The sequence below is a fragment of the Canis lupus genome, chromosome 15 (assembly GCF_011100685.1).
Source record: "Canis lupus familiaris isolate Mischka breed German Shepherd chromosome 15, alternate assembly UU_Cfam_GSD_1.0, whole genome shotgun sequence".
Lineage (NCBI taxonomy): Eukaryota > Metazoa > Chordata > Mammalia > Carnivora > Canidae > Canis > Canis lupus.
In genome coordinates, this window is record NC_049236.1 from 50,113,290 (window position 1) to 50,132,056 (window position 18,767).

Consider the following 18,767-nt stretch of genomic DNA (forward strand, 5'->3'; position numbering starts at 1 on the left):
TATTTTCACAAAATGCCAGGTGGTTTGTAAGCACGTTCAAGTTTGAGAAACACCAAGCACTTGAGAAATACATGTCACCAGCTCCCCAGTGGATTTCTACAGTCACGGTCTGGACCAGCTAAGAAGGGGCACAGCTTTTCCAGCCTAGTAGGAAGTTGGTTTCATGTTCATTTCAGCAAAAGCCAATGAATGATTATGTTCCTTTCATGAATACATTCTCATCCTCCTCCTCCTAATCGTTGGATCCGCGGACTCAGAAGGGGAGGGAGGGAGGAGGAGGAGGAGTGGGGAGTTAGTATGAGGGGATTGGCGGTCGGGGTTGAGGAGTTCGGGCTGACCCACGCTTCTCTTCTGTCTTCTTCTTCTTATTCTTGCTTCTGTACTTTTCTGCCTCCTCCTCCTCTCCTCTCCTCCTCCTTCCTTTCTTCTTCTGTCTTCCTTCTTCTTCTTTCTTCTTCTATTTTTTTTTTTTTTTTTTTTGCTAGCTCCCATTATTGTCTCTTGGGAAGCATTTCTTCCTAACTGCATGTGAATCTGGTAAGGCTGTACCAAGAAGTCTAGGCACCTGCCTGAGGCTGGCCAGAAATAGTTTTATTCTGGGACTGCTAAGTAGAGGGAGGGCTTTTATTCTGAGATCATAAGGTGCAAGGACAATATTGGCTTGGGACTGGCAGGGGTATCTTGCTACCACGTGTAGAGGGAATTTGCTTGAGAACGAAGCTGGGGGGTCAGACAGAGCAGAGCAGAAAGATGGGGGGGGAATCATTTGGACCCTCAGTCCAGTTGTATCCAAAGCCGCTCAACCCCTTGGAGTTCTGAGCTGTGTGAGCCAACACATTCACAGTTTAGAGCAGTTGTAAGTTGGTTTTTGGCTGTTTGTAATTAAAAGGGTGGCCCTGACCAATACATTTCTGAAACTGGATTACGAGTTTTTCCAAAATGGAAACTACACCTGACTAAGGGAAGAAATTCATTGCCAAGTTCACAACTTATAAGCCGACAACTGTGAGTTTGTGTATATGTGTTTAAGTATAATCTGAATATAATTAAATATGGAAGGTTTAAAACTTTTAGGCACTCATGTGTCCCAAATACTGGTTATCTGTATAATTGCAGCAGGCTGTATTTATTTTCTAGATTTAGAGGCAATGCCTATTGAAATTAATATTCAAATTTATGCCAACTAATATGCAAATAAGCATAGCTTTGGTGCTTTAAAAAACAAGAGGATAGGATTGCAGCACTGGTGTTTCAATGGTGCTGATGCTTTGATGAAAGAAGACAAAGACGGCCAGAATGCAGATGAGACATGTTCCCTTGGAATACCCAATGCAAATGGGAAATTCATGGTTCTGTTAAACTGTTTTAAAACAGAAAACGATCCCTCAATCTTATATAGCAGTTTAACCATTCATTAATTTACTTGGTGCAAATACCACAACTTTTCAGAAACGATGCCACTCATAAATATAATCTATGAACACAAGAGAAAATATGTACTTTTACTCCTGCCAAATGTCAAAATTTAAATCTCTAACTGATTGTTCCAATTGAAACAGTGTGGTCTGCCTCTCTTCTTTAACCTCTTCTATGCCTCTCTTCTTGGACATATATTTCACTAGTATGTATCTAGTACAATATTATTTATGGTGTGTGCATATGGATTTTAAAATGATCAGTTAGGATTAGGTTAAGCTATGAATGACAGAAATTTGGAAAGCAGTGGAAATTTCTTTCTTTCTTAAGCAGGAGAAGTCTGGAGGTGGACTGTCCAGAGCTGGTATGGTGTTTCCATGGTTATTGAGGACTAAAGATTTTTTCCAGCCTTTCAAAACACAGTGCCTAGGGTGTGACTCTAATCCTCTGGTTCCATAAGGCTGCTGGGTTTCTAGACATCATATCCAGTTTCCCAGCAGCAGGGTGGAGGAAAAGAGGAAGAAGGATGGGCCATCTCTCTTTTAAGGAAACTTCCGGGAAGTCCTGCAAAGTACATCTACTTATATATCATTGGTCAGAACTTAGTCTTATGCCACACGTAACTATGATGGAGGCTGGGAAATATGGCCTTTTAGGTGGGAGGCCAATTGTCCAGGTAAAAATCATTACTCTGATAATTTGAGAGAGAAACAAAAAAATACCCTAGGAGAAAACTGTCAAACTCTGCTCCAAATATTAAATGCATATTTGTTTATTGATTTATTGTTTGCTTCCTGCACAAGAAGTTAGCTCCATGGGCAGCCCGGGGGGCTCAGTGTTGGGCTCCCTGCATGGAGCCTGCTTCTCCCTCTGTTTTGTGTCTGTCTCTGCCTCTCTCTCTCTCTCATGAATAAATAAATAAAATCTTAAAAAAAAAAAAAAAAAGAAAAAGCTAGCTCTAGGAGGGCAAGGGCTTTATTTTGTTCATGATTGTATTCTTAATGCTATTCTGTATATGTCTTTCTTGATTTTCTTTCATGAGTTTAGGAAGCTTGGCCAGCTAGAATGCTGTGTTGGGAAAAATGCAGAAAGTCCATCCAGATTTGGTGAGAAAGAGTGCTGTGGTCAACCACGAATGTCTGCGGTGCCCAGACCACGTGGCCCAGGCCTAGAGCATTCCCTCTAACCACTAGTTTTCAACTCAAATGTTGTGCAATGAGTGGCTACTGTGAAGCCAGTTTAAATCTATATGCCAGAAGGCCTTATTTAAATTTGTTGTTTAAAATGTTTTATTCTGAGTAGAGATTTGAGTATTTTCTGCAACTTTTTTTCCTTTCTCTTATGTGGCATTCTCTTGCGCAGTTGTAAATTTTGCAGGTTTCTAGAGAGTTGCTAAAGGAATTATATGCAAATTCCGGGTTACACTTAGTTGGCAAATTCTAACCAGAAAGTTGCTGGGAAAAGGGATTTTTGCTGTTCTTTAAAGAATAAAATGAAAAAACAGGTCACGAATTTTTTTGCTGTCAGAGTAGGGGTGCAGTGCCGTGGCATGTTCATCCTCTGATTCCTTGGGAAGGCAGAAGGGCCCAGAGAGGTGATAAGGACTTTCCAAGTTCTACACAAATGCTAGAAAGAGAAGCTTAGGCCTTTTCTTTATTTAGCTCCAACAATCTAAGCATGAGGACAAGAGGACCAGAGTTAAATTCAGCTACAATTAAAAATAGCTAAGACTATTGAGTAATGTACTAAATTGCATCTAAAAAAGTTTGTCTTTAAAAAGCTGTCACCGCAGCAACCTTCTTTTTCTGCCCCACACAACACATTTCCTCATCAGTAATGGTGACAAGACAGTAACTTGATATGGCTGAGTTTCTTTCAGAAGGAGGGAATTATGCAATATTCCATAAGGAGAAATCATAATTTCAAGGATGTTGTTTAAAAAGCCCCCTTGATTACTCTTAATGCACTTCTCCTGGGGTACATGTCCCTCTTTTCCCCTACTTTCCCAACCGTGAGTCAAGAATTACTGCCTTATTATGTTTTTTTAAGATTTTATTTATTTATTTGAGAAAGAGAGAGAAAGCATGGGTGCAAAAGAGAGGGGTGGAGGGGAGAGGGAGATGGAGAAGCAGACTCCCCACTTTGCAGGGAGCCCATGTGCACAGGGCTCCATCCCCAGACCCTGGGATCATGACCTGAGCTGAAGGCAGGTGCTTAACCAACTGGGCCACCCAGGTGTCTGGAGAATTACTGCCTTATTGGAATGACCTGCTTGTTATTTAAGTTTTGTTTTGTTTAGCTATTTCCATGAGATTAGCCATTTGTAAATAACATCTGGAAATTCTACATCTTAGTTTGGGTTCCCCCAAAGCAGAGTTTAAGAATTTTGGGAGCACATATTTTATTAGGGAGATAGTCCCAGGGAGCAGGAAGAAAAAAGCTAATAGATGAGTTTGTTATTGAGGTTACACTATGGGCAATAAAGGCTTGGTTTAATCAGAACCTCTGGAAAAGTAAACATATGTTAGAACTGTCGCTGTGCAGGATGAATGAGTGTAGCACTTATCCACTAACTTCCGTTCCTATCGTTTGCAACTTACACTAGGGATATTAACACACTTCACCCTCCTACCACTCCCAGGCTGCACTTGGTGGACTGGCTACCCCATGACATCAGAAAACCCTATCTATCCACAGTGCCCAGCAGAAAGGCCCATGGGATGGATACTGACAGAGCAAGGTGAGTCTGAGACTACTCAGGAGTGTCCACTGTGTGTGCAGCTAAAGTCAAAGGTAGAATGAGGGGGACTGATGTTAGGGGGAGAGGTGTGTGTGGCAGGCTTGTGATCTGAAGTGAGTTAATGCTTAACAGCTTGGTATTTAGACCCCATGGTTATAATCAAGGCATTTGGTTGTGGATTTTTTTTTTTTTAAGATTTATTTGTTTATTTGAGAGAGAAAGATCACACAGTGGGGTGGGGAAGAGGGAGAGGGTGAGAGAGGATCTCAAGGCTCCCTGCTGACTGTGGAGCCGGACATGGGGCTTGATCCCAAGACCCTGAGATCATGACCTAAACAGAAATCAAGAGCTGGATGCTCAATGACTGAGTCACCCAGGCACCCCTGTTTGTGGACTTTAATTGAAGATGACATTTAAAATCAGTAATAATCCAAAGTTATAAAGTGAAGACTAATATCACGGTTGCCATATTAACCATATACGTGTATAATTTAAACCCTTGGATTTTTTTCTCTCTCTCTCTTCTTGCTGTTTAACTTTCAAATTTCTCTTCTGTATGCTATGATCTCTACTGAAGGGTAGGGTTGAGAAAGCAAGGTGGTAGAAATAGAATCTGTCAAATATTGCCACTTGTTAGGAACTCTTCAAAAAGTCCTTATGGAATAAGAGGCTGAGATTATTGGCTAAAATGGGATTTGGGGATTACATGTGATTTTAATTTCTCTACACTATCCAATTTCTATAATTAATTGGGACATGACTCACAATCCTGAGTAGCATGCCTAGAACACAGAAGAGAAAGATGTATCTTCTGCTTCTTACTTTTGGGGCTGCATTTCCTGTGTGTAACGGGCACGGTGGGTGAAGGATACAGAGATGGTATGGCGTGGTGAAAACTGCAAAGGGTTTGTGAGTAAGTCTGCCCCCTTGCTGAGCCTCAGTTTCCACGACTCTACAACCAAGCTGATAAGCTTCCTTGCAGAGCTATTGCAAGGATTAAGCATTATTATGCAATATGTTTGACATATCAAAACTGCATTGTAAAGTCAATTAATAAACAAATGAAAAACCTTGGTTCATTTGATATCCCATTTAGACTTAGTTTCTGGGTAAAGCTTACATTTACTGAAACAAACTGCTTTGACTCTTTTAGACTGAATCTTTTAAGATAAAATCAGAAAATCCCTTAGGTTGATACTGAGCTGAAAATATAGGTGCCAAGAGGCAAGCATATTCCCCATTTTATCCACCCCAAGAAAAAAGAATAGTCTCCCAGTGACCAGAATAACTGCTCCCAGACTGCAGTAAGTGGTCCCAGAGCACTCCCCACTCCTTTGGCTACTGCTCACATTATGGGCAGAAGTTAAGTGGCAGGTCTCAAGCGATATGGACAGGACAACCCTTGGTGGTCCCTCATTATCCCCAGCCATTGGATCCATCACGTAGAAGGATTTTGATTTGGTCTGCAGCCCATGGTAGATTTCTCCCAACAGCAACTGGTTTTCAAATCTGGGGTACCTGAAGACTTTCCAAGAGGTACACACCCATGCATAGATTTAAAGGAACTCATTTCCCATTCTCAACTTTCATATGTATCCTTTCTAAAATTGAGTAGAGGTGGTCTGAAAACAAGACTGTTTCTCTCTTCCTCATTCCCTTTCATAGTCTTCCTTCTCCTACTTTAGAGAAGCCTTTATTTCCTACCCATCCCAAATAATGGGATGGTTCATTGCTCAGGATGTAAAAACTTCCGTGGTGCCAAGTAAAGGGACAGTTAGAAATAAAGTCCTTTTCTAAAGGACCTTGTCTTTTCCATACTCCAGATATTGCCAAAGAAACGTTCTCTGCTGAGGGAGATCCCTGTGACCTTTGATAAGGCATGATAAAGGCAGAGTCTTATTTCATGATAAAACTGGGAATATTGTCTATCTGTAGTGGATTATTGTCATAGAGACTTGTCTCAGCATGTTTATTTTGAATTAATAAATGAAGTCAGATATGTTCGGGCAGAAAGTAAGCCTGCTTTGGCTGACTAGTTTGATACCAAGGACTATTTATATGGCAGACATTTTCCATTAATAAGTGAGTTAAGTGTATAGCTCCAAAGTTGTTTTATTTTAAAATAGATTTAAAATGTGTGATAATATTAAAGCAGTTAATAAAACATATTATATTGAAAAAGATCTAGTGAAAGAAGCAGTAATTCCTGACGTTTTATGTATGTATCAGGTTAAACAAAGTGCCCTTAAGTGAAAGAGTAAAATGCACAAATGACAGTCACTTGCTTAATCTTTGTAGAGACTTTTTGATATACTTCTCAACATTTCAGAAAGTGGGTGGCTGACTGGGTAACACATCCTTTTGCAAGTTGGGTGGTTCAACTGTCTGCTTTCAGTAAAATTGAAGGAAGACCTAACTGAACTGTCAGCTCTCAGACATTAAAAATAATTTGTGGTGATAGTAAACTTTGTTATTTTTGATATAAGAATCAGAAAGATCTCAAATAAATGAGAGCAGTACTTCTAAAGCATATCTATTTGTCTTCCCTGCATGCCTATCTATGTATTTATGTGAGCAAGGTATCTCAGCAATTACACTGAAAACAAGGGTAAGTAGAAATAGAATTGCTGCTGTAGCGTCTTACTCTAGCAAAAAGTAATGTTCATTCATGGAGCATCAGCTAATTGAGAGAAGCAGCTTCATTTATCTCACTGAAAGACACATTTTTAATAAAATTTGATTTTTTTTGCTTGATGATTCTTTGTCAAGATTTGCAATATGTTGATATTTTGTGACTAAAGAGGTTTATATCAGTATAAAATTCTGTGGGCAAAATAGAATGAAAATATGAGTTCAAAGAGGAAAAAGGAATCATGTAAAATATGCATCTGTAAATATGATGAATAGTTTAAATGTTAACTTAAAAATGTGTTGAGGGGGCGCATTAGTTTTCAAATTTTATTACAGGATATTCAAGTGAAAAAAACACACCATTGCAATAGGGGAGCTGCCTATAGTCCTTGGGAATAAAATATGTTCCTTGTTGGTGTGGGGATGAGGGAGAGAGGTGAGAGGTGCACAGTGCCTCTCGAAGAGTCTGTCTGGTGACTGGTGTCATGAGATTTTGATTTGTAGTGTAGGCTTCCTTGGAATTTGAAATTCTGGATTAATATTAGAACCAGCCTTGTGCTTTAACCTGAAATAGGCCTTCTCTGCCATTTTAGGTCCTCTCTGGTTCAGGTCTATACTTTCTTAAAGACATCTCCCTCTCTGAAGTCATCCCTGACATATATTTCTGTTGTGTGGGTTCCCATAGGTATCACTTTAATCAAGATTCTGTGAAAACATTTATTTTGTTCATTCATTCATTCATTCATTCATTCATTCAAGAATCATGTGTGCCAGGTACTGCATAGGGAGCTGAATATGCCATTCTGAGCAAAAGAAGCATGGGCCCCATCCTCATGGAGCTGATATTTCAGTGGAAATAGAGGAATAATAAAAGTAAATAATTATACAAATAGATGATTAAAGATCATAACAAGTACTACGAATGCAAAGAACATGGTGATTAATGACAGGAAGAACAGGGAGTGCTTGGTTCTAATTGAATAAACAGGACAAATTCTTTGAGGAGGTAACAGTTACACTGAAATCAGGAGTAGGAGAGCAACCTGCCATGCTAAAAATGGTGAAATGGTGTTCCAGTTAGTGAGAATAATGGGTGGGGGTGAGGTGGGAGACCAACTAGTGATGCGCAAGGACAGAAAAAAGCAGGGCCCCCCAAATATTCATAAGCTCAGATTTTATTCTCGGTGCGGTGGAAATCCATCGAAAGACTTCTAGCAAGTTTTATTTGTTTTTAAAATATAATTTGGGCTGATGTCTGAAGTCTTGACTGGAGTAGGCAAGACAGAAACAGGGAAATCATTTAAGAGGTGTATCAGCCAGATTAGGCAAGGCTATGCAGTAATAACCCCTAAATCTTTGGGGCTGATATCAACAAAATTGTATTTTTTCACTCATGCTACACATCTATTACAGGTTGCCAGGAGCCCTACTCCCTATCCACTCACTCCAGGATCTGGCCAGATGGAGCAGCCCCACCATCTTGAAAATTGCTGGTCACACAGCAGAAAAAGGAACACAGTAAACCAGGTCCTGGTTCTTAAAACATCTGCCTAGACAAGTCACCTGCCCCTTCTACCTGTATTTTATTGTCCTTATCAAATTATATGATCACCCCGGATTTCAACATAGATGGAATGTACCCCCTGCAGGAGGGGCACTGTGGGAAAAGAAAATGAATATCTGGTGGACGGTTTCACGAGGTACTGCTGGAGGCTATTATTGTAGTCCAAACAAGACGAGATGGGACGTTTGATCGAAGTGATGCTAGTCAAGACGGGGACAAATGGGCAGATTTGAGGTTATTTTTGGAGTTCTTTTCTGATATGGTAATAGCTTGACTCCGATGGAGGTTTGTTGTTGTTGTTGTTGTTTTGTTGTTGTTGTTTGGTCACTCTCATTGGACTGTGAACCTCATGAGGCAAGCCATGATATTCATCTCCATTTATCCAAGGCCAAGCATAGAAATGTTTACTAAATGAAGGAATAGGATTTACAGATCAAAAACCTGCCTCCTGGATATACTATGGCTTGGAATTTCCCACAGTTGGGGTGAATCTGTTCTGTAGAGGGAGAAGATTTAAAAAAAAAAATGTTTTACACATAAGAGAAAGCCTCACTCATTGGATTTTCTGCAGGATTGTGAGGGACATCGATTTAGGAAATGGTCCGGGCCACAGCACTGCTCCTTCCTGGGGGGAGAGCCTGACTTGGCCCGTCCTGTTCCATTCCCTCCTGGGACTGACATTTTTTCCATTTCTTCCATCTCTGTCAGCTTCCGATGGCTTTGCACCCCTGGAGGGGACGGGGGAGTGGCCATCTGCGGCGATGCCTTTGGAGAAAACAGAGTTTAGATACAGCCCATAAATCCAGCCCAAGGAATGACTCCCTTTAACAAAGACAATGGCTGGTGGAGCGGGGAAAAAAACCCGCCGAAAAGAAATCTTGAAAAAAAATGCGGCAAGGAGGTCTGCCCTCCAGGTTGCTGCCCCTCCTGCAGCCCCCCCCGCCCCCCGCTTGGCCCCGCAGGCCGCTGGCTGCACAAGTGACCTGCTGGGTCTCCAAGAGCAGGGCCTTCCGGGCGCCAGCTTCTCCGGGATGAGGCGGATCCCAAGCCCCCTGAACCCCCCAAATCCCCCCCATCCCCCCGACCGCCCACCCCAGCCTGCTACGCCTTCGGGAGGCGGCGCCGGGCTCCCCAGCCTCCTCCCCTGGCTGTGGTCCTGGGGGGCAGCCTGCGCTGCGCTAGCACATTCCTTCCCCTCTCGGTGTGGTGGCCTCTGTCACCCCGCGGGGACCAGCTCCTTCTCTAACACCTGCTCCGGAGACCCCCACCCCCCGGGGTTCATGTCTGGTCCTTGCCGCATCCTGGTCCTCTTGGTTCAAAATCAGGGATGGGGGTGACGGGGGAGGGATGGTGTTGGCCAAGGTCACTGCGTCTCCGCCCCCAGGGCAGGAAAGGGTGTGCGGCTCGCGCCCTGGGGGCGGGGGGCCGCGGAGGAGCCCCATCCCTGTCGGGGAGACCACAGGCCGGGAATGTGCTCCTGGCGCAGACGTGGGCTCAGCTCCGGGTGCAGGCCTGGCCCGAGGCTTCACTCCGGGGCTTCCAGAAGCCGGCTCCCTGCGGGGGGGGGGGGGGGGGGGTCCCGGGGTCTCTCTGGGTTGATTTCAGATCCGGCTGCTCCGAGGAAGAACTCTCGCATCCCCGGAGGCTAACATGCCACCGCCCCTGGTTTATTCCTCAGAGCTACGGGTCCCACCCCGGCGCCCACCCCACCGAGCCTCCTGTTGAGCATGCATCCCCCCCAGGAGCATGCATCCCCTCAAGCCACCCGTGCCTTCCAGGAAGGGAGGCGGTTCTCGGTTAGCCGTGCCTCAGGCCCAGGGCAGGGACAGGCCGGATCAAAAGGAGAACCGGGTCCGGAGGCAGGAGGGTCCTGAAACAAGGAGGAGAGAAGAGGAAGGGAAGGGGAGGTAGAGGCTGTCACCAAGTCTTGGGCGACGGTGACAGTGGAGGATCACCCAGGCCCCACCGTCCCGGTTTGCTGCCCCGGGCCAGGTCCCCGAGGAGCTGAAAGGAATCACCCCCCGGAGGGAGCCCCGAAAGTGTTTCTTAACAAACAGCCAGCTTTGGATATCCACTTTGCCGATGCGGATATTCAAAATGCCGATTTCTTTCTCTTTTTTTCCCTCCACCGTGCGTATCTCTCCAAGCCCGGACCCGCCCGAGTCATTCTAGTGCAGGGCCGGGTCGTGGATCTGTAGCAGAGGGGCTGCTGCGGGGGGGGGGGGGGGGCAGGAAGACTGTGTCTACCTGGGAAGCCAGGGCTCGGGGAAGACACACAGGTGCAGCAGCTGCAGGGGCCCCAAGCTTCTGGGCCTGGCCGGTGACTCTCCTGCTCAGCAGGCCTTCCTGCAAATGCACATTCAGGTCCCCATCTGCCAGCAGTCATAAGATTCAGAGAGCCACGGCCTCGACAGCCCAGCCTGCTTCACCCTCCGTCCGTTCTTTGAATGGGCAAATGTCACACAGCAGCCCTCCGGCCCGGGAACCATTGCCTGATTCTCCCTGGGCACCTGTGTCCTAGAGGCAGAGGGCGCTGGTGTTGGCCTGAGTCATGTTCTGGGGCATGGACGGTGTCAAGGAGGCCAGGGCAGGGCATGGACGATGTCAAGGAGGGCATGGACAGGCAGGGCATGGACGGTGTCAAGGAGGCCAGGGCAGGGCATGGACGGTGTCAAGGGGGGCATGGACAGGCAGGGCATGGACGGTGTCAAGGAGGCCAGGGCCCCGCCACCCCTCTGGCTTGCTGAGAGGCCCTGAGCCGTTGGTCCATGACCACTTGGATCTTCTGGGTGGCGTTATAACCCCTGAGAAATCCCCATCGCTTTGTGGGGAGGTAACCTTAATGCAATGCTTTTCTGCATTCATGTGAGTTTAAAGTCAGCATTCTGTTGAGGAACAAACAAAAACCAAGCAAAACTTGTTTCCAGAATATTCTCCCGTCTCCTACCATCAGTATAATACTTTAATGATTTGCGATACATAAACAAGGAGTGGGATTCAATGGACATGCCAACCAGCACCCCTCTCATCATCAGAGCAAGGGGAGCAGCAGATACTTTATGCCGTGGTTACTGGCTAGCTATACAGTCCCACAAGCCATAAATGCAAAATCCGCTTCTTCCTCCTCTCCCCACCACAGTGCTCCCTGCATATTAAGTACTGAATTAATGAATTCATCATTGGGGTCAACTCTGAACTGGGCTGACTTCTCAGCAACCAGTCTCAGGAAAAGCAGGAGGGAGTTGTCTACTCACTGACCTCAGAAGAACGTTTGATAAAAATGTTGATTCCTTTGGTTACTTATGAGTTATAACATGCATATAAATGAGCAGGTTTTATTAGTTGGTGTAGATATCAAATTCTATCTGTAGAAAACAGGCATTTTACTCTAAAAGAGGCTAAACTGGGTTAAAAATGAGCTTCACAATCCTATTAGAACTTGTGTTCATATCTGTCCCCCCAAAAGGGCACTGCCTTCCTTTGAATTGTAGGATCTAGAATTGTAGAGCTCATCAAACCGCCTTCTTTCAGAGATGAAGAGATGGAGGCTCAGAGTGCTAAAGTAGCCTGTGAGTGGCTCTCCAGCTCGGGCCGGCGGAGGGAGAACCGGTGTACAAGACTTATGCTCTTCCAGCCAGCGTTCTGTCTCTGCCATGATTCACAGGATCAGAGTTTCTACGAGCCTCCCAGGCTGGGGAATGTGACTTTTTGTTGTCCTCTTTAAAGCATGCTGTAATAAACAATCTACGGTGATTACTCTTCCCTATAATTCCACATGGGGATTATAAGCCATCCTGTTATTCTGTAGCTGTATCATGCTGGTTTATTATTATATTGAAATGTTTCCTTTAAATACATTAGAGTCATACAGTATTTATTTTAAATAAGGGGGAACTAGCCTCTAGGAGATGTAGTAGTTCCTAAATTAGAAGCTCAGACATTTTAAATTAGAACAAAAGGCCCTAGGTAAAACTCTGAAGTAGGCCAGCAAGCTTGGTGAGCGCATGAGGGAATTTATTGCAAGGTGTCAATAGATTCACGTGTATGCTAAGAACTGATTATAGACTAAACAAATAATATTTCTCACCCATACATCTCCTATGGGTCCACAAGCTTGTATTTGAAACCTTTGGGGCTGCATATGTTTTGGAAGTTAGATATTTCAGGTTTCAGAAGTCAGGTAACAGGATGTATAAACCATATATTAATAGCATTCCCAGGAGTCTGGAACAGCACCCTATAATCAAGCACCTTAATAATTTTGCAGTTAAATATGGGAATGTTCACTACTAATGGAATAAAAAAAAAGACTATTAATAGCCTTATGTTAGTTCAGGTCAGGTTTTGCCCCCAAAATGAGTTTGTCATGAACGTATCAAAAAAGCTTCTATTATAAGGGGTAGTGGAAAAGGAGGCGGTAGGGGGATGGGGTGACTGGGTGATGGGCACTGAGGAGGGCACCTGACGGGATGACCACTGGGTGTTATACTATATGTTGGCAAATTGAACTTCAATTAAAAAAATATATAAAAAAACAAACAAAAAAAAAACCCTCTATTTTTTAGTGCTTTATAAAGTCCAGGATTATGGATGAAGGATTGTAGATCTAAATTTAAATTTATGAACATACTAATCAATAAGAGATAAACTTATTAAATGAGTTTCAATATTTAATGTACCTTTTTGTCACTATGTATTTTCTCAATCAGTGGCTAGATACAAAGACAACAACATATATCACACCAGAATTCACAAAATTTTAAGGACTCTTGAGTGTCCTTGGTGGAACCCTAATCCTAATCGCAGCATGGCCCCGGATACCTGCTTCATGGGACCGTCTCCTTCCCTAGTGCACAGTTGGAGGGGTGGAAGGGCCAGTGAGGACCTAAGGCTGGAGCCTCATTAGGAAAATCTCTATCCTGTAGGGCAGGGATTCCCAATCTTATTAAATAGGAGGGACTCCTTTTAATTGTACGTGCTCTGGAGCTAGATTTCTGTGTCAAGACTCTTGCTCTGCTGGGACATCTGGGTGGCTCAGTGGTTGAGCATCTGCCTTCGGTTGTTATCCCGGGGTCTAGGGATGGAGCCCCGAATTGGGCTCCCCTGGGGAGCCCGCTTCTCCCTCTGCCTAGGTCTCTGCCTCTCTCTGTGTGTCTCTCATAAATAAATAAAATCTTAAAAAAAAAAAAGATTCTTGCTCTGCTACTTATCTATTGTGTGAACTCAGACAAATCATTTTACGTCTTTGCACTTCAGCATTCTCCTCAGTTATAAAGGAGGAAGGAAGAGTTCCTATTTTGTAAGAATATCATAGGGACTCATTTTAAGTAAAGCTCTTAGAGGAGTACCAGACACATAGTAATCTCTCAATAAGTCTTGACTATTATTATTACTACTATAGTATTAGCCTACATGTCTATGGTAGGCAGGATAATTCTCCCCCCCACCCACTTCCAGATGTCTACACCCTAATTCCCATAACCTGTTACAGAATACACTGGAGCATACCAGTGTAGACGTGGTTAAGGGCCTTCGAATGAGGACATTATCCTGGATTACCCAAGTGTTCCCAGTGTAATCTCACGAATGTGTAAAAGGGAAAGCTATTCCTGGCTGTGGTAAGAGAAAGAGATGTGACAACAGAAGCAGAGTCAGAGAGAAGCTCCATGGCTAACTTTGAAGATGAGAGAATGGGCCACAAGCAAAATGTGGTACATCCATAGAATTGAGGATTATTGGTCTGTAAAAGGAAAGAGGTACTGATGCTCGCTACGATATGGATGGACCTTGAAAACATTATGTTAAGTGAAAGAAGCCAAACACAAAAGGTCACATATTGTATGATTCCAATTATACCAAATGCCTGGATTGGTAGATCCATAGAAACAGAGGGCAGATTGGTGGTTCCAAGGGGCTGGCATGAGGGGGAAATGGGGCACAACTGCTGAGAGGGTGTGGGGTATTATCATTTGAGAGAGAGAAAGAGAGATGGATTTATTAGCACCAAACAAACTTTATGCCATAAATATCACAAAGTGGCAGCCACAAAAAGAAACAAAAGATGCTATTGGAGCTAAACTGGGCTCCTGATTCTGCATTTCCAAACCTCCCCTGACTCTGTCCCTCCTTCTCAATAAAAAAATTAAAAAAAAAAAAAAACACCACAAGGAAGGAAAGACACCCAACTAATGAAATCCTGAGGATTCTCGTCAATATGTTCCAGCTTCAAGAGAAATAGATTGAGGGGGTGAGTCAGCAATTCCAGGAAAGTTCCAGGAAAAATTCTTGAGAGAAGCCTCAAGGCTTGGCCCTAGGGATTTATTTGTCTGAGGCAGAAAGGGATTCTGGGTTAGTGCATTGAGCTGCAGAAATGAGCTGAAGCCCAGTGGAGTGTACTACACCCTTGATTAAGTGGACTGGGCTCTAGTGAAAAGATAGTTAACTGCATCTCAGGAGGGAGTGAAACCCTGGGCTCCAAGCAAGGACTCCAGGCCCATTCCAACTGTTCCCATTTCACATTCTCAAACCTTCAAGCTATAGAGAAGGGGCTTGAAAATAACACTGCACCCAGAGTGGGGAAGTAAGTGTTCTCTATAAGGCAGGGAGGATGTCAAGGAAAATTCACTTATATTGTGTTCTATTGAAGCAAGAGACAGTCAGAATTGCCCATATTAAGCAGAAATAAGATGAGAAGAAATGGTATAGTCATTGTAAAAATAGACTTAAGGAAAGTAGATGCATGTTAAAGACAGATGAAAAATCCTATCTGGAGGAAACCAAAACCAAAATAGCAAGCAGGTTCTTTGCAAGTGTATTGCACTATATAAGAACTTAATAAGGACACAAATGAAATAAAACAAAAGATCAGGGATGTCTGGGGGGCTCAGCTGGTTGAGCAAGCTGACTCTTGGTTTCAGCTCACGTCCTGACCTCGGGGTCTTGAGATCAGATCTCTGTGCCCCCCCCCCCCCCCCCCGCTCAGTGGGGAGTCTGCTTGAGATTCTCTCCCTCTGACCCTCCCCCTGCTTGCACTGTCATGTGCATGGGCTCTTTTAAATAAATACATACATAAATAAATAAATAAATAAATAAATAAATAAATAAATAAATAAATAAATAATCTTTAGTAAAAAACCCAAAAGATCAAAATAAGAAGATAAAACAACAAAATGAGATGGAATGGAATATTGAAGAGCTAAAGGAAAACAGCTAAATTTTCAAGTAACTATTAGAAATAGATATTGTAGACATGGATAAAACTCACATTAATGACTGGTGTGGACTTGAGATAATAGCAGCAAATGTGGAGAAACAATAATTGATACTAATTACGGAGCTCAAAGCTAATTCAGTGTAAAGATTTTTGATATTCTTGGGACTCCTGGGTGGCTCAGCTGTTGGGTGTCTGCCTTCAGCTCAGGTCGTGATCCTGGAGTCCTGGGATCGAGTCCCACATTGGGCCCCCACAGGGAGCCTGCTTCTCCCTCTGCCTGTGTCTCTGCCTCTATCTGTGTCTCTTATGAATAAAATCATTAAAAAATCTTTAAAAAAAGTTTTTGATATTCTTGATAAAAACTCAACAAGAAAAACAGAAAAATTATTGAAAAGCATAACACAGGAGAATTTTCCAGAAGTGACAGAAGCAATTGGCAGGTTGAAAGATCACACAGGATACTAGGCAAAACTGATATAGAATGAGCAATGTTAGTCATATAATGATGAAGTTATTCAACCTCAAGGAACTTTCTCAGGCATTCTGCAGAAAAAGCTAAAAGGGGAAAAAGAAAAATCAAAGGGCCTTTAGACTTCTTATCAACTCCCAAACACTAGGGAACAGCATGGCAATGTCTACAGAGGAAAAAAATTGTGACCTAGAATATCTTCATCCTGCCAAATTGTCTTTCATGTATAAGGGCAACAAGCAGAGCATGCTAAAACATAACAGAGCTCAGGGAATAAAGCACACATACATCTTCTAGAAGAAAGCCTTTGTGGACACAGGCTCTGAAGCCAGATTGCCTGGATTTGAATTCGGGTTTGAATCCTGGCTTTGCCACTTACTAGCTGTGTAGTTTAGGCAGGTTCCTTTTTATACCAAGTCTCCTCATTTGTAAAATGGAGATCATAGTCACTATTTAATTGGGCTGTTTTTGTGGATTCAATGAATTATATATATATATTAAACTGCTTGGAATAGTGCCTAGCCCGAAGTAAATGCTCTATATACACATGTTTCCTGTAATCAATATTGTGTATCATTGTGATGAGGAAAGCCATCTCACCAAGAGATAAAGCTAAGAATGGTAAAGGACTAAATTAGTTTAAACACAAAGCTAAGATTGAACAAAAACAGCAACAATTGAGGAAAATATGGTTGCAGAACAGATTGTAAATGGATAAATTTTGACTAAGCAAACAAAAGCACTAAAAAAAAAAAGGGAGATAGTATGAGAAAAGTGGAGAAGTACAAGTATGCTGGTCACTTACTTTTCATAAAAAACCCTTCGACTCATATTGCCTAAAATTGAAATAAGTAATTAGAAAGACATCTTCTTAATGATACTCATCTCCTATTCTTCCCCTTTAGAGCAATCTCGTAAGAATGAGGAAAGTACTGTGAAATTCACCATTTTCTTTACTTTCCCTTCAATTTCTTTCGTCTTCTACTAAATTCACGTGAAATAAAATGTAATTTTTTTTATCTCTAAAAGGGATATAACACAGTTCTATTCTTATGAGATTATTTTTGATGACCTAGCCATCCTTCCACCCAATTATACATTTGTGTTGAGAGAAGTCTGAATTGATGATCAACATGTGTTAACACTGGTTATTGTAGGGTAGTGGAATTTGAATAATTCATGGTTTTTCTGGTATGTTCCTTGAGTTTTAATAATATGTGTGTATAGAACCAGTAAAGTTATTATTTTAAAACTAATCAATTTAACAACCAACTAAATCAATCATTGATCATTTCACAACCCTGCAAGGAATGACTCATGCTTGTTCAAACACATTTTATTCTTAAGAGAAGACACTATGTATAATCAAAATCAACCTCTTCATATTTTCCACTCTGTTACTTAAGCATTAGGGAACAGTTTTGTCTTGTCAACACCCAGCTAGAAATAAAAGCTTATATGTGATGAAAAATAGTGGCTGTGGGGTATGGAGTGATTCACAGGAATATGATTTCCCATGTCAGGAATAAATGATCTCCACCAAGTAAGCTGGACTTTCCTACAATGTCAAGCAAGGAAGTAGGGCTTGTAGGAGCAAAAGGCAGCTATTTCTTCCCCTACCACTCAAACACATTGATACTGATGTCCTCCTTTGACTAAGGATAACCCTGTGAATCTGCTGTAGACTGCCACAGAGTCTGGAATTCAGTTTTCAGTAATTGGCTGATCCTCTGAGCTGCCCTAGGTAGTGCTTCCTGTTCCTTTCCTTTCCTCCGCATTGTAGCTTGACCTCTCTCTACTTATGCTTCATTGTGATAGTTGGTCTGTCCCCTGTGAACTTCTGAGCTCCTTGAGGGCAGAAACTGTGTGCCTTGTTCATTACTCCACCCTAACCCTTGTGCCTGTACAGAGCCCATCTTAGAGTGGGTGCTTGGTGGACTTTTGGTAGATGGGTGAATATTGAATGAATTATTCATCCTTTGTCATCAGGTATATACACGTGTGAGAACAAAAAGCTGGGATAAAAGAATCTGTCTTCTTCTCCTAATATCATGTGAGACCAAAAACCTCTGAACATAATCAGCCCCATTACCAAGATGTAGGCATGGCTCCCCTACTATATAGCCAAATTCTTTTTTTTTTCTTTTTTAGAGGCAATGAAGAAACTGAAGAAGGGTTGATTAAAGGCAATTGTTCTGGAATCACTCCACAGGAGTCTTTTTGAACTAGTAGAATGCTATCTGGCCAGATTTTATTGCCTTGATACCAAATGCACCAAATGGGAGCCTCTTCATGCTGTCGCACATCCTAGAAGCCCTGTGCCTCCCTCATAATGTTATACCAGCCATTAGGGAAGAGTTTAAAGGTTAATCATTTACAGAGTTACCTTGGCAAATAACAATGGACACGTCAGAGAAAGGAATATTTTGATTTTTAAATTTCCATTAGATGTAGACTTGGCCCTCTTGAAGAATAGGGCCCTTAATTCCCAGTAGGCCAGACCACAAAGAGCTGCTCATGTTGAGTATGGTTGCATGAATTGGATAAGGGCGTTTAAACAGAATCTGGAGGAGAAAGTTACTTCTTATTCCACATTAGTAAGAAGCAAGAGAGACAGCAAATGGGGATCAGTGCTAAGGGTATGCACGGAAATTGGGTACGTGCAAGAGCACTCGTTCTGAATGGCCTCAGACAACATTTTCTTCCTGATATTTAAACCACAATGCAGATGCTA

The 18,767-nt window shown here is 42.7% G+C and overlaps 1 long non-coding RNA gene across 1 annotated transcript; it reads left to right on the forward strand.

The window, feature by feature from the left end:
- Positions 1-475: 475 nt before the first annotated feature.
- On the forward strand, positions 476-13,478 carry LOC119869387. Its single transcript, XR_005370883.1, has 3 exons — positions 476-4,156; positions 8,201-8,314; positions 11,883-13,478. It is a non-coding gene; the product is annotated as an uncharacterized LOC119869387 (long non-coding RNA).
- Positions 13,479-18,767: the final 5,289 nt, after the last annotated feature.